The sequence below is a fragment of the Eriocheir sinensis genome, chromosome 16 (assembly GCF_024679095.1).
Source record: "Eriocheir sinensis breed Jianghai 21 chromosome 16, ASM2467909v1, whole genome shotgun sequence".
Classification (NCBI taxonomy): domain Eukaryota; kingdom Metazoa; phylum Arthropoda; class Malacostraca; order Decapoda; family Varunidae; genus Eriocheir; species Eriocheir sinensis.
The window spans coordinates 21791013-21807243 of NC_066524.1; the positions used below are offsets into that span (position 1 = coordinate 21791013).

The following is a 16231-nucleotide window of genomic DNA, read 5'->3' on the forward strand; positions in this document are numbered from 1 at the left end:
CACACACACACACACACACACACAGGTGGGCACGGCACTAATTAAGAAGAAGCCACAGGTGAGAGAGAATCAACACCACCTTTTTCAACACCATCACCACCATCACCACCACCACCACCATCACCACCACCACCACCATCACCACCACCATCATCATTCTTTGTTTTCTTTCACTCCAGGTAAAAGAAAGAGCCTAATTACATGACATTTATAAGATGTGTGTGTGTGTGTGTGTGTGTGTGTGTGTGTGTGTGTGTGTGTGTGTGTGTGTGTGTGTGTGTGTACTTAGTGGATAACTTTTGTTGGTGTGTGTTTGAGGGGGGGGGGGGTATGTGTGTATGTGTGTGTGTGTGTGTGTGTGTGTGTGTGTGTGTTAACAAATATGAATCGCCTTTTTTTTTTTTTTCATTATTACCAAAGCAATTATTTACCTCCTTCCCTCCCTCCCTTCCCTCCCTTCTCTCCCTCCCTCCCTCCCTCCCTCCTTTCCTCCATCCCTTGAACTCAGCTGATCACGTAGGGCATATCTCTCTCTCTCTCTCTCTCTCTCTCTCTCTCTCTCTCTCTCTCTCTCTCTCTCTCTCTCACATACAAACGAACTAAATCTCTCTCTTTATTTTTATTCCTTCGCCTCTTTTGCTGTGTGTGTGTGTGTGTGTGTGTGTGTGTGTGTGTGTTTCTTTATTAATTTTCTTTCCTCCTTCCTTTTTTATTCTTCTCTACTTCCCTTTATTCTTTCTCTCCTTCATCCTCACCCTTACCTTTCCTCCATCCTCCCTTCCTTCCTTCCTTCCCTCCCTCCTTCCTTCCTTCCCTTCTTTCTCTTCTCCTTCCCTTCCTTCTTCCTCCTTCATCCCCACCCTTACCTTTCCTCTATCTCTCCCTTCCTTCTCTCCTTCCCTCCTTCCTTCCTCCCTTCCTTCCTCTCTTACATAAGCATTGCTATAATATGTATCTGTCTCACCACACCCTTTACACACACACACACACACACACACACACACACACACTCCTCGCCTCAGTGCTCATTTCCGTCTCCTCATAAACAACAATTGGCGTCTTGAAAAATGAAGAAAAGAAAACAAAGAGGTGAAGTCATCGAAGGATAAGAAAATATGAATAATAAATTTGTTTAGGAATTGATGAATATAAGATTCTTGTTACGCTGTCTTTATATATAACTTAGTGTGTGTAGGTGGAGGAGGAGGAGGAGGAGGAGGAGGAGGAGGAGACGTAAAAGGAAGGAAAGGAGAGAACAACAGATGAGAAAAACAGGAATGAGCAACAGGAGGAGGAGGAGGAGGAGGAGGAAGAATAAGAAGAGGAGGAGGAGGAGGAGGAGGAGGAGGAGGAAGAATAAGAAGAGGAGGAGGAGGAGGAAGAGTACATATAGGTGTTGGCTGCAATGGTTACGACGATGAGAAAGAAAAAAAAAGAGAAAAAGGAGTAGGAGGAAGAAGAGGAGGAGGAGGAGGAGGAAGAAGTGGACGAAGTGGAAGAGGGTGGAGTCGCCAGGAAGCACCGTTGGATGGGTCCTTAGTTTGCTTCCACCCTCATACCCTCTGACCTTGTAAAATATCCTCCTCCTCTTCCTCCTCTTGTATATATTCCTCTTTTTTCCATCATCTATTTTTACTGTCATTCTCTCCTCCATAACCTTCTCCTCCTCCTCCTCTTCCTCTTCTCCGTTGTATCTTCATCCTCGTCTTCCTTCTTGTTTTCCTTTTTGTCTGAGGGTATGTACCAAGCGCCGAAGAAAGTCTTGCTGCACTAATCAGGCATCAGGTTCCTCGTCATTACAGTCTGAGGCTCGTGATTAATGGTCAGACGTGGGGTAGTTGTGGTCAGGTTTTCCCGGCGTGCAAACTGGTGAGCTGGAAACAAACCAGAAAGGCGGGTGGATTTGAGACGCTCAAAGGCTCTGGATAAGATTGGCAGTACTGATACGTGTTTGTAGTGGCACGGAGGAGGACTTTTAGGTCGGCATTTTAAGACACTTTCGCTTCTCACATCAGCTAGTTCTAAAGGACAAAGAGGGGGTCACTCGGGTTCTAATGAGTGTTTCTTCAGGTTCACGGTACAGAAGAAGGGTCAAGCTACCACCAGAGTTATGAAACTACTCCTGGAAATGCCCACAACTCCTACGAAAGCCTTGTCAAATATGTGTTCTTGGGCGATGAAATGTCTTACAATTTGACCCTTAAGGTATACAGGCGAGGTGCGGTGGGTGGACATGGGAGCCTCGAAGACTGGATGAGATTGACGTGACTGATACGTGTTTGTAGTGACGCGGAGGAGGAGGAGAAGAAGGAGGAAGATGACTCGAGGTACAGGCGAGGTAGGAAAGGACCCAACCCGAAGTAGAAGTCTGAAAACTGCTCTCAGCGTCCGAAATCTTCCCTCTCTACCTGATTCGTCTCATGGTGATCATAATGGCAATAATCTCAGCCATTCAAACTTCTATGGAGACTTTAACTGGACATTCCCAACGCCGAGACACAAAGGAGCAGAAAGGACAGAGAGGGAGAGAGAGACAGAGACACAGAGAGACAGAGAGGTAGACAGAGGGGTAGGGAGGGAGGAAGGGTAGGCTGCAGCAAGTTGTATGGACCAGAACAAAGGAGCAGAATGGACAGACAGAGGGAAAAAGAGAGACAGACACACAGACAGACAGAGAGGTAGAGAGAGGGGTAGGGAGGTAGGAGGGATAGACTGCAGCAAGTTGTGTGGACCAGAACAAAGGAGCAGTATGGACAGAGAGAGAGAGAGAGAGAGAGAGAGAGAGAGAGAGAGAGAGAGAGACAGACAGAGAGGTAGACAGAGGGGTAGGGAGGTAGGAGGGATAGGCTGCAGCAAGTTGTATAGACCAAGGACAGAGCCACCTACAGCCGCGCACCTTCACGTAACAGGAAAAAGGGATGGACTGCTGCGCATCTTCGTTGGAACCTGAATACAGCGAGAGAGCGTCTTCACTTAAACCAGGGTGGAGCAGCGGTTTTTTGGGCGCCGGGAACCCTTCTTACTTACTGTTAACGGGTGGTGCCTCCTCCTGCTTGTGTGTGTGTCTGTCTGGTGGTGGTGGTGGTGCAGCTCATGGCGGTGTTGACGGTAAAGATTGTGGTGTTGGTGATGGTGGTGATGCAGGCGGTGTTGAATTCAGTGATGATATCATTATTATAAGGAGATAGTGTAGGAATATTTACGTGTATCTAAACGCTCTGGAGGTGGTGATGGTGGTGATGATAGTGGTGGTGGGGATGGTGGTGACGGTGGTGGTGGTTATATAGAGAGAAAATGGCGTATATTGAAAGGTTGTTGGGGGCATAATGACGTGGTGGTGGTGGTGATGGTATTGGTGGTGGTGGTGGTGGTGATGGTATTGGTGGTGGTGGTGGTGATGGTATTGGTGGTGGTGGTGGTGATGGTATTGGTGGTGGTGGTGGTGATGGTGGTGATGGTGGTGGTGGTGATGACGATATACACAGAAAAAAAATACTTATATGGAAAGGTTGTTGGGGGTATAATGACGTGGTGGTGGTGGTGGTGGTGGTGATGGTGGTGGTGGTGGTGATGGTGGTGGTGGTGGTGGTGATGACGATATACACACAAAAAAAAATACTTATATGGAAAGGTTGTTGGGGGTATAATGACGTGGTGGTGGTGGTGATGGTATTGGTGGTGGTGGTGGTGATAGTGGTGGTGGTGGTGGTGGTGGGCGTGGTAGTGGGTGTCCTTGGCGGTCCCATCCCAGGCTCATCCTCCCTTAGAAAAACTTGCGCTTGCTCTCCCATCCTTCCTTCTCTCTCTCTCTCTCTCTCTCTCTCTCTCTCTCTCTCTCTCTCTCTCTCTCTCTCTCTCTCAAATTCTTCTTCCTTCCTTCCATTTTCTCGTTATTTCTCGTTTCTTTTTTTTTTTCGTCCTTTCCTCCTCCTCCTCTCCTCCTCTCCTCCTCCTCCTCCTCCTCCTCCTCCTCTCGGTTCATGTTCAAAGGCAGACTGACATATTGAAACACACACACAGAGATGATCAGATTAACACACACACACACACACACACACACACACACACACACACACTTACATAACATCGATGTACCCGGCTCCACCACCTCACGTAGGCACTGTAACCCGACCCAACCCAATCCAGGACAGTCACCTTCCACTGCAAACCTCTTTTTATTTTTTTGCCACCTCCGTTTCGCAGATCTTCCGTCACTCTTGCATAATTCTGCCCTTCCACCTGTCTTTCTGCCTTCCCATACCTCCTCCTCCTCCTCCTCCTCTTCTTCTTCTTCTTCTTCTTCTTCTTCATCGTTGGACGGGTTCCTGTTACGTCCCAGCCAGTCTGTCTGTCACTCCTCTGGGCAGTCTGTCAGTCTCGTTGTAACATATGTGTCGAGGTCATGCCTAAGTCTGGTTATAAATGGCTTCAGTATATCGTCTACTTTTGTCTGAGGAAGGAGGTTAAAGAGACTAAGGAGAGAGGGAGAGAGAGAGAGAGAGAGAGAGAGAGAGAGAGAGAGAGAGAGAGAGAGAGAGAGAGAGAATAAACGTAACTATACAAAAGAAAGTGAGGTGGAGAGAGAGAAATGGTGGCAATGGTGATCATTTTATAACAAAGAGTCTAATTATTTTTTTCCACAAGTATCTCTCATCCACTCACCCACTGAATCTCACCACCTACTCATCCTGTGCTGTTCTTAGATGGCAAGTTTTTCAGTCCTCAAATCTTACGACCCACGCATCCGTTCACCTCAACACAACAGCACCTCGTCTACTCACGCTGGCTAACACTGCTAAAGCCTATCTATTATAATTATTAGTTGACAAGTTTCTTAATCCTTTGCTCTTGTTTCATACGCATCAGTTCACCTCGAGACAGCGGCCATCACAACACAGTACCTCGTCTACCCAGCCAGACTATTACTGATAAAGCCTATCTATTATTAGTTAGCAAGTATTTTTTTAATCCTATACTCTTGTCCCCTACGCATAAGTTCACGACAGCAGCCAGGACAACACCGCGTCCACCCAAGCAAACTAACACTGCATTAATCTGTCTTTTATTAATTGGCAAGTTTCTCAATCTTTTACTCTCGTCACCCACGCATCAGTTCACCTCGAGACAACAAGCATCACAACACAATACCTCGTCTACCCATCCAGACTAACACTGCTAAAGCCTGTCTATTATTAGTTGGCAAGTTTCTTAATCCTTTACTCTCGTCACCCACGCATCAGATCACCTCGAGACAACAGCCATCACAACACAGTACCTCGTCTACCCAGCCAGACTATTACTGATAAAGCCTATCTATTATTAGTTAGCAAGTATTTTTTTAATCCTATACTCTTGTTGCATTAATCTGTCTTTTATTATTTGGCAAGTTTCTCAGTCTTTTACTCTCGTCACCCACGCATCAGTTCACCTCGAGACAACAGGCATCACAACACAATACCTCGTCTACCCATCCAGACTAACACTGCTAAAGCCTGTCTATTATTAGTTGGCAAGTTTCTTAATCCTTTACTCTTGTCCCCCACGCATCAGTTCACCTCGAGACAACAAGCATCACAACACAATACCTCGTCTACCCATCCAGACTAACACTGCTAAAGCCTGTCTATTATTAGTTGGCAAGTTTCTTAATCCTTTACTCTCGTCACCCACGCATCAGTTCACCTCGAGACAACAGGCATCACAACACAATACCTCGTCTACCCAGCCAGACTAACACTGCTAAAGCCTGTCTATTATTAGTTGGCAAGTTTCTTAATCCTTTACTCTTGTCCCCCACGCATCAGTTCACCTCGAGACAGCGGCCATCACAACACCTCGTCCACCCAATCTAACTAACACTGCTATACCCAGCCTCACATGCCCCTCCTAAGCTTCCCTTCGCACTCCTTCACCTCAAAACCTTCCTTCCCCCTCTTCATCCCTTCCCTCACATCACTACCCCTTCCCACCCCCTTTTTACTTCATATTGCTGCCCTTGAACTGCTTCCTCTACTGATGGAGATAATACTACCCCTACTGTAGTCTACCTATTCTTAGTTGGCAAGGTCCTCAACCCATCAACCCTTCCCGTCACCCTCCGTTGCCTACCTATCTTTAGTTGACAAGGTCCGCTACCCATCAACTTTTCTCTCTCTCTCTCTCTCTCTCTCTCTCTCTCTCTCTCTCTCTCTCTCTCTCTCTCTCTCTCTCTCTCTCTCTCTCTCTCTCTCTCTCTCTCTCTCTCTCTCTCTCTCTCTCTCTCTCTCCACTGCACGAATTCCATAACCTCTTCGTTGTGTAAGAATGGAATTGGATCCGAATGCCGTAATCGAAGTGTGTGGACTGGTTCAGGCACTATTATTTAACCCGTGGAAGATGATATGACTCTACAGTGGAGGGGGAGGTGGAGGAGGGGGAGGGGGCTATGTGTGTGTGTGTGTGTGTGTGTGTGTGTGTGTGTGTGTGTGTGTGTGTGTGTGTGTTCTGTGTGATCGTACCCAAGAACACGAAGAGAGAAGGAGGAGAAGAAGGAAGGAAAGGTCGAAAGAAAAGAAAATGTAATAAAAAAGGAGAAAAAAAGAAATAGCGAGAAGGAGAAGAATAATAATAATAATAATAATAATAATAATAATAAGAGAGAATATGCCCCTTTGTCATGCTTATCGCTAAATGGGCGTACTATGCTTACTTATGCTGGCCTTGAACGGACCACGAGGCAGCATAGGTGTGGCCAGGAGGAGGAGGAGGAGGAGGAAAGAGAAATGAAAAGAAATAGAAGAGGAGAATGGAAGGAAGGAGGGAGAGAAGAATTTGAATAACCAGAGAGCTTATTATTATTATTATTATTATTATTATTATTATGATTATTATTATTATTTGTATTATGTCCCCTTAATTGATATAACGTCAGGGATGTGGTCAATAGATGTTAGTGATGTAATAAAGAAGAAGAAGAAGAAGAAGAAGAAGAAGAAGAAGAAGAGATGTGACGTGAGAGATGTGGTCATAATGGGTAATAGGTGTGTAGCTGTAAACAAGGGTGTGGCCAGATAAGGGTGTGGCTGGGGATGTGAGAGAGAGAGAGAGAGAGAGATTAAACTTGTAAATATATAATAGTTAGGGATGTGAAAGGGGTGTGGCTTTATGTGAAGGGGATGTGACAGAGATTGAGAGATGGGGTGAAGGCGTATATTGCAGGGACGGGAGGGGTGACGAGGGGGGGGTGTCAGGGGTGAAGGGGGGTGTAGGAAGGCGTGAGAGATGTGAGGAGGGATGTGAGGGGGTGTAGGAAGGGGTGAGAGGTGTAAGGGGGTGTATATAGGGGTGTGTTGAAGGGGTGCAGGGAGGTGAGGGGATTCTCTCTCTCTCTCTCTCTCTCTCTCTCTCTCTCTCTCTCTCTCTCTCTCTCTCTCTCTCTCTCTCTCTCTCTCTCTCTCTCTCTCTCTCTCTCTCTCTCTCTCTCTCTCTCTCTCTCTCTCTCTCTCTCTCTCACGCGGAGATGAGACCAGTTGTCCTTCACGCTCCTCCTCCTCCTCCTCCTCCTCCTCCTCGTCTCATCTTCACCTTGTTGATATTGTTGTTGTTGTTGTTATTGTTTCCTAAATCTTTATTTATATTTCGATTTTTCTTGGTATGAGAGAGAGAGAGAGAGAGAGAGAGAGAGAGAGAGACAGACAGACAGAAACAAAGACAGGTACACACACACACACACACACACACACACACACACGTACAGTTAGCTCCTTGTCACCTGTCTTACCTCACCCATTTTTTTCTTCCTCTTATCCAGTTTATTTATTTTTATTTTTATTTTGATATTGCGGTTTTTTTTACCAAACCTCTTCCCTTCCCTCTCCTTCCTTCCTTTCCTTTCCTTCCTTTCCCTTCCTTCTCTTTCCTTTCATTCCCTTCCCTCCCCTTCCTTCCTTTCCCTTCCTTCTCTTTCCTTTCATTCCCTTCCCTCCCCTTCCTTCCTTTCCCTTCCTTTTCTTTCCCTTCCTTCCATCCTTTCCTTCCCTCTCCCTTCCCTTCCTTTCCTTTCCTTCCTTTCCCTTCCTTCCTTTCCCTTCCTTCTCTTTCCTTTCATTCCCTTCCCTCCCCTTTCTTCCTTTCCCTTCTCTTTCCTCTCATTCCCTTCCCTCCCCTTCCTTCCTTTCCCTTCTTTTTCTTTCCCTTCCTTCCATCCTTTCCTTCCCTCTCCCTTCCCTTCCTTTCCCTTCCTTCCTTTTCCTTCCTTCCTCTCCTTCCTTTCTCTCTCCTTTCCTTCCTTTCCTTTTTTCCTTCCTCTCTTGACCTTCCTTTTGTTGTGATTTTTCGTCTGATTTTTTTTTTTTATTATTTTCGTTCTCGCTTTGTTTATGTTTGTTGATTCGTTCGTTTGTTTGTTTTTGTTTATGTAATTGTTTTCTTGTTATTATTGTTGTTGTTGTTGTTGTTTATATTCCAGTGTCTTCCGTTCCTTCTTCTTTCTTCTCCTCCTCCTCCTCCTCCTCCTCCTCCTCCTCCTCCTCCTCCTCCTTTTTTTTTCTTTTTTTCTTCTTCCCTTTCGGTCTCTTATAATCATGCTGCATAATTTTTGTCTTCTCTTCCTCCTCCTCCTCCTCCTCCTCCTCCTCCTCCTCCTCCTCTTGTCCATCCCTCCTCCTCCTCTTCCTCGGTCTTTCCTACAGCTTCTCTTCCATTTTTTCTCTCCTTTTCTCCTCCTCCTCCTCCTCCTCCTCCTCCTCCTCCTCCTCCTGGCCTTGACTTCCACCTTGAGTGATGTTCCTTTTTTTTGCTTTGTTTTGCCTTCGTGATTCTCTCTCTCTCTCTCTCTCTCTCTCTCTCTCTCTCTCTCTCTCTCTCTCTCTCTCTCTCTCTCTCTCTCTCTCTCTCTCTCTCTCTCTCGCTCTCTCGAAACTGGACTGATAGATTAGATACATGTGGAGGAGGAAGAGGAGGAGGAGGAGGAGGAGGAGGAAGGTGGAGGTGGTGATAATAGTGGTTGCGGAGAAGGAAGGGAGGAAAAGGAGGAGAAGGAAGAGGAAGAGGAGGAGGAGGAGGGATTCTTGGGGGGGAGAGGGAAGGATTCAAGGTCATGCAGCCCTAACCTGTGGGCGGGGAGAGAGAGAGAGAGAGAGAGAGAGAGAGAGAGAGAGAGAGAGAGAGAGATTTTCGTTCTGTCTCGTAAATAGTGAGCAATCTCTCTCTCTCTCTCTCTCTCTCTCTCTCTTTAAATCAGAGAGAGAGAGAGAGAGAGAGAGAGAGAGAATTTATATCGCCTATTGCTGTTGCTATTATTACTATTATTATTATTATTATTATTATTATTATTATTATTATTATTATTATTATTATTATTATTATTATTATTATTATTATTATTATTATTATTATTATTATTATTATTATTATTATTATTATTATTATTATTATTATTATTATTATTATTATTATTATTATTATTATTATTATTATTATTATTATTATTATTATTATTATTACTATTATTACTATTATTGTTATTATTATTGGGTCACCATTGCCTAACACACACACACACACACACACACACACACACACACACACACAGTTTAATGTATTTCTGCAGCTGTAGTGTTTCACCATCGACGTTTTTTTTCTTTCCGGTTATCGTATGCGCTAACAATTATTATATTCCGTTGTGTTTGCGTGTGCGTGCGTGCGTAGGTGTGTGTGTGTGTGTGTGTGTGTGTGTTTCATCTATCCACCTTCTATTCAATCTATTCTTCTATACCTTACATTTATATTCCATTCCCTACCAACCTCATGCACTGGTCCGAGGTGATGGCCGACGTGACACAACCCGATATACGAGTAGGACTCCCAGCTATCCGGGCACCTTTATCTCCTCTCATAGGCGCTGGTGGCTCCCTCATGTGATCCTCATTAAATTTGTGTTGGTCATGGGGCGGACGTTGTGTTAGTGTCTCCGTGGGTAGTTTTATGAGCCCAGTTATAGCTTGACAAGGCGTCTTCTACACCTTGAATGCGAAAAAAAAACATGAGAACCCGACTAAACTCCTTTGTGGCCAATTTTCTTAAACATTTCGCGGTTTTCACACACCCACTTTTGTTAGGGCTTCCGCAGAGGTTGTGTTTTATGAGCCCAGTGATAGCTTGACAAGGCTCCTGCACCGTGAATGTGAAAAAACACTTATGAGAACCCGACTAACCTCTTTTGTGGCGCATATTCTTAAACATTTCGCGGCTTACACACACACACACACACACACACACACACACACACACACACACACACACACACATTTGTTAGGGCTTCCGCAGAGGTTGTGTTTTATGAGCCCAGTGATAGCTTGACAAGGCTCATATACCGTGAATGTGAAAAAACACTTATGAGAACCCGATTAACCTCTTTTGTGGCGCATATTCTTAAACATTTCGCGGCTTACACACACACACACACACACACACACACACACACACACACATTTGTTAGGGCTTCCGCAGAGGTTGTGTTTCATGAGCCCAGTGATAGCTTGACAAGGCTTCTTCTACACCTTGAATGCGAAAAAAACACTGATGAGAACCCGATTTATTCCCTTTGTGGCCTTAGTAGATAGTTGTTGTGAGAGCCGAAAGCGTCTGAGGATACCAGAGCACACAGACAGATGACTTACTGTTACCAGCTGGCGAGGCATAACACACTAACCTGACGCTACTACGCACTACCCTTGGCATCAATTGTTCCTTATCAAAGACCCTCGCTTACCCATGGCCTTAATCAACGGGCTATCCATGGGCATCCTCTGTATCTTAACTGTGTCTGCCTGGCTAGCATGTGACTTAGGTGCCCATGAAGGAGGTGAAGAAGTCTGGGGCGCCTCCGAGGTAAACAGATGGAAGGAAGGAAGGAAGAGAACATTGAGAACTTGTATTAATTATTGGAACTTCTGACCTCCTCTTTGCTCTAACCTTATTTACTCTACATCCGCAGTTTCCAAAAGGGCGGAAAACTCGTTATTGGAACCTTTTTTGCTGTCCCTATGTCCTTAGTTTAGTTGGTATATGTCCGTAGAGTTTCTTATACCTGTACAGAGCAGCGTATTCTTAAACATTTCTGCGCCCAAGTTCACATACGTATTTGACAAGGCTTTCGTTGGCGTTTTAGACATTTCCAGGGGTAGTTTTATGACCCTGGTGGTAGTTTGGGCTTTCTCCTGAACCGTGAACGTCAAGAAACACTCATGAAAACCCGATTAAGCTCCTTTTAAGGATTTGGATATAGTTGAGGTGAGAGGTGGAAGCGTCTAACACCAAGTTCTCGTATTTGACAAGGCTTTCGTAGGCGTTTTAGGCATTTCCAGGGGTAGTTTTATGACCCTGGTGGTAGTTCGGTCCTTCTTCTGTACCATGAACGTGACGAAACACTCATGAAAACCCGATTAATTTCCTTTTCAGGCTTTGGATTTAGTTGATGCGAGAGGTTGAGCGTCTGAGAACTAGTTCGGTCCTTCTTCTGTACCATGAACGTGACGAAACACTCATGAAAACCCGATTAATTTCCTTTTCAGGCTTTGGATTTAGTTGATGCGAGAGGTTGAGCGTCTGAGAACACTAACCCAGCGCTGTCACATTCTCGCCTACTCAGAACATTGCATAAATTAATTTCAGGCTGTAAAACTATCGTACCAGCACCAGTAACGATCTGTAGTTAAAGTTAGTGTTATTAGCGTCAAATATCGATGTTTTAGTGGCTATAGTAATGCGTCAAAAACCGGAAAATACGTTATATGCTAAGTATACGATAAACTGACATAGATAACGTCGGTGTATAGAGCGAATATGAAGGAAGAATTAAATACGAGAGGTTTATTTCCATTCTAAACATTTAATTACTTTCTCTTCAACGCTGAACCGAGAAAAAACATGAAATAAACTCGAAAAAAGCGTGTTATCATCCCCACCACTTTTTTTTTTCTCTCTTACCTGTTCAGAGGACACGTAAAGGGGAACTACTGTAAAGGACTCCACTCGCCTATGGCCAAACATGTCGGGTCCTCAGTTCGCCTGTTTGAAAAGACTCCCGTAGAAATGGCTATTCTTTTCATGGACTGTTTTGTGATGCTGGTGAGAGTATGACACGATTTAAGGGCTATTACGTACACTGGGCAAATTTTCCGTGGATTTTTACTCACTCAAACCACGATTTTCTTTGTTTTTCTTCCTTTTTCTTTAGTATTCGTTGTTTTCTTTCTTTTCTTCTTTCTTTTTCCTTGTTTTCTTTCTATTTTCTTTGTTTTTCTTTCCTTTATCAGTGAGGTTATTTTTTTCTTCCTTTTTCTTTAATGATTATCTTCTTTACGTTATTTTTTCTGTCTTTTTTTCTTGTTTTCTTTCTATTTTCTTTCTTTGTTTTTCTTTCTTTTATCAGTGAGGTTATTTTTTCTTCCTTTTTCTTTATCATTTATCTTTATTTTCGTCATTTTTTCTGTCTTTTCCTCTTTTTCTTTCTTTTTTTATCTTCCTTACCATCATATTTGCTTGTTTGTTTTTTACCACGAAAATATAGCCCACTCTGCCCTGACTTTCCCTTCCAAGTCGCCTCGTTGTCAGAGCCTTCCCGCGGCCACGCCTTGAGACGCCTTAGAGGAAGTTACCTAAGGAGGGAACTTGCTGGAGCCTTCTCGAGGGATGGCGCCCCCCTGATGAGGACGAGGAGAGGGGGGGCGTGGTGGTGGTGGTGGTGGCGATTGTGGTGGTGCTCTCTCTCTCTCTCTCTCTCTCTCTCTCTCTCTCTCTCTCTCTCTCTCTCTCTCTCTCTCTCTCTCTCTCTCTCTCTCCTTTGTTTGTACGCTTTTTTTTCCTCAAGTCTTCCCTCGAAGCTTAACTAAAAGAAAAAGTTAAAAAATCAATACCGGGAGTCCGTGTTAATCCTCTTGTGTCGATTTTTATCTCCAGAAGCTATTATTATTATTATTATTATTATTATTATTATTATTATTATCAGGGGAGAAGGGGAGAGAAAGTGTGGAGGGAAGGGAGGGAGAAGATTAAAGTGAAGGGGGAAGGGAAAGGCATACCAGCTTGTTGACATCCGCGGCTCGTCTGAGGGAAACTATTCTGAATCAACCAAATCAATGATAGCAACTTCCTGAGCTAGTAGCATAACCGTCACTGTCGCTATTATTACGGCGTCCCCGTCAGCTACTCCGTCATGCCTTGTTGAGTGTTCGCCAGTGCGGGGGTGTTGGCATGCGTGGCCCGTCTCCGTGTGTGTGTGTGTGTGTGTGTGTGTGTGTGTGTGTGTGTTAACCTTGATACGAATAACAGCTTCCTGAGCCATTTATGTGCACGGACGGACAGAAGACGCGTGTGTGAACTGTCCGAGAAGGAGGAGGAGGAGGAGGAGGTGTGGATTTGAGTACTTGTGGATTCTGTTGAGTGGAGATAGTGACATGAGGAGGAAGAGGAGAGATATGGGGAGCCAATGAGGAGAAGTGGAGGGGAGGAAGGGAAGGGCACTGGGCAGGAGGAGGAGGAGAAGGAGGAGGAAGGTTGATGTGGGCATAAGCGTACGGGGACCTTCTCATCAGTGGTTCTCGCCTCCCCCCACTCCCCCCACACTGTCCATCTGTCTCGCCTCCCCTTCACAGCCTCGCTCGCCCCCCCTCGCCTCACGCAGGGAAGGGATAACACTGTGGTCTACCTGTTAGCATTATCAGTCATTTACAGAGTGCTAAGGGAACGGGAAAACGGTTAAAACAGAGAGGGAAAGCATTTAGATTCGCTGGGCTGTCCTGTCAAGTTCCTGCCTGCCCGCCTGTTGTAATGTCTTCGCTTCTCCTCATGACTCACGGAGGAGAGAGAGAGCGCACGGTGATATTTCTAGACTCATTCAGCACCAGAACAATCATATACAACACGTGAGAGAACAAGACACCAAGGAAACAGTTAATTCAATGAGGGAAAGCATATCCAGCTTCGCTGCGCTGACCGTCCTGCCTGAGGTGGTGGTGACATGCCTCGCCTCGCCGCCGCTCCGCTCAGGTAAGGGAGAGAGTAAATATTTAGAGCTGTGGGCTTTCTCTAGTCATTATCAGTCATTTACTATAGTGGCAGGCACGAGGGAACAGGTCAGACAGAGAGGAAGGCATGTAGTACCCCCGCTGTGTCCGTCCTGGCAGCCCGTACTGCTTACATCACGTACCGGGCGGCGAGAGCGGGGCAACAACCCATTTCATGTTGTGCTGTTGGCTCGCTGTGGACAGTCGCTCAACCCTGCTTCACCCACAGGCCGAGAAATGCCCTATTCTCCCTCCTCTTGTGGGCTCTTGGACCCCTCCGGAACCCAATAGCACCATATGATTTTGGGTGTTGAGTACACAGCGACCGTTGGCTACGTTCACCTTTTGCAATGGGCTTCGTGGGCAAGGCCGCTAACGCCTTCCGTACGCCTAGACTAAGATACTCTTCCTCACCAAACATCTTTTATAATGCAGCTCTATATGACTACAGGTTAAATATTTCCTTGTAACTTGTGTCTGGCCGTTGCTGTTGATACTCGCAGGCACGGAGTTGTCTTAAACCTAATGGAGGGCGCGCACCGCAACGAAGAAAGAAAAACCACCCCAAGTCCACCTTCCCTCCGCCTTCAGCGAGGCACGATGTCGGAAGCTGAATTTTCTTTATCTTGTCCCTTTTATATGGCTCCTACTAGTGTTTTTCATGCGGAGGTGAGCTTCAAGGAGCTTCTGGTGAATGTTATACACGCAATGCAGCGGCAAGAGAGGGTGTGTGGGGGCTGTGGAGGCAAGGAGCTGTGTGTTGGGCAGGATGGATGAGCGGCGAAGTGGGGGACACGGAGGTGGAGACGACACACGGGCATGACCAGCGATTGCCTTCGTCCTGTGGCTTTCCGGGCTGTTCTTGATGTGGATGCTGCTTAATTATACATAAAGAGCGTGACACAGCAGTGGTAGCCGCCTGCGGAGGGCTGTGTGGCGGAGGGAAGGGATGGGGCAGACGGTGACGTGTGGCAGTACGCACTGTTTACTCCTCGCGGGACTCACGGGTTGAATCGGTCGCCTTTTTTATAGTGAATACTTGCTGTTGCTGTCCTCACGGGGCGTAATACATTAGTAGCATCGGGCGGGAATAATCTGTAAGTATATAGGAGTGGGTGATGGTCGTCTCACAGCCACGGGCAAGCTCTTAAAGGAATACATCGACGTAGAATAAGCGGTCTCTCCTCGCCCCCATCTCTTCATTCATCCTTTAAGCCCCGCCCTCCGTCCATCGCCTGTCCTCAGCCTCCCATGCCCGCCGACCGCCGATTCAACCTACTCAAACGGTCTCGTTCTGCGACCCTGCGACGGACTTTTATCATGAGCATCAGCCTCACGACACACTTGAAAGCCTCGGGACACAGCAAGGCGTCCCGGAGAATCTCGGGGCAAAGGATAGAGCTGCCGGGTGCCTCCAGTGTCGTAGGTAGGCCTATGGATACGGGGAGCCAATGAAGAGAGGTGGAGGGAAGGGAGGGAGGGGCACTTAGCAGAGGATGAGGAGGAGGAGGAGGAGTTGGGGAGATATTGGAGGGAGAGGAGCTGGGCGGAGGAAAAGGAGGAGGAGGGAGAGAGGAGGAGAGATAAGGGGAGGGAAGGGAGGGTAGAGCATCTCGACACTCGCTATAATAATAATAATAATAATGTTTTAATTCGCCCAGTGGTATATAAAAGCAAACAGTTCAGCAGCACGTTAAGCCTCGTGGGAGCTCGTTCATCTCGCCCGACCCAGCAGGGAGACGAGACTGGCACACGACCATTACATCATACCATCGTCCCTGTTGTGTATTCGAGGTGTAGTGTATTCCATGGGGAATTCTAATATAGTTCTGGATGCTCTAGTATGTGTGAGGTAGCCTCGTCCACCAGGAGGAGGGATGGGAGATATGAGAAGCCAATGAGGAGAGGTATTGCGGAGGGAGGAAGAGGAGGAGGGGAGATATGGGAGGGAGAGGCGCTGAGCAGAGGAGGAGGAGGAGGAGGAGGGAACATGGAGAGAGGTACAGGTGCAGAGGAGACAGAGGAGGAGGGAGAGTAAGGAGTAGTGCCAGGCCAGGGGGAGTAAGTGTTGGTGGCACGGGCAGAGTATGGTGCCACGCTGTCGGTGCCTCGGTGCCAGTTATAGGCTGTCCCCAGTGGCCGACGGCTGCCCCTTCGTCTCTCAGGCAGACAGCGTTCCCATTCGT

General features: G+C 46.3%; 1 protein-coding gene across 5 annotated transcripts in view; it reads left to right on the top strand.

Annotated features, from left to right (window-relative positions):
* LOC126999572 (uncharacterized) overlaps positions 1-16231 on the top strand; it is a 67274-nt gene that overhangs the window by 7814 nt on the left and 43229 nt on the right. Inside the window, exon 1 of one of the 5 annotated variants that reach the window (XM_050862334.1) lies at positions 16082-16229. The exons of 1 other annotated variant lie outside the window; for it this stretch is intronic. The gene's annotated coding sequence lies outside the window, so the exon portion shown is untranslated. Of the gene's footprint in view, positions 1-16081; positions 16230-16231 lie in introns of those variants that run through there. 3 more of the 5 variants (XM_050862335.1, XM_050862336.1, XM_050862337.1) reach the window with 3 other exon arrangements.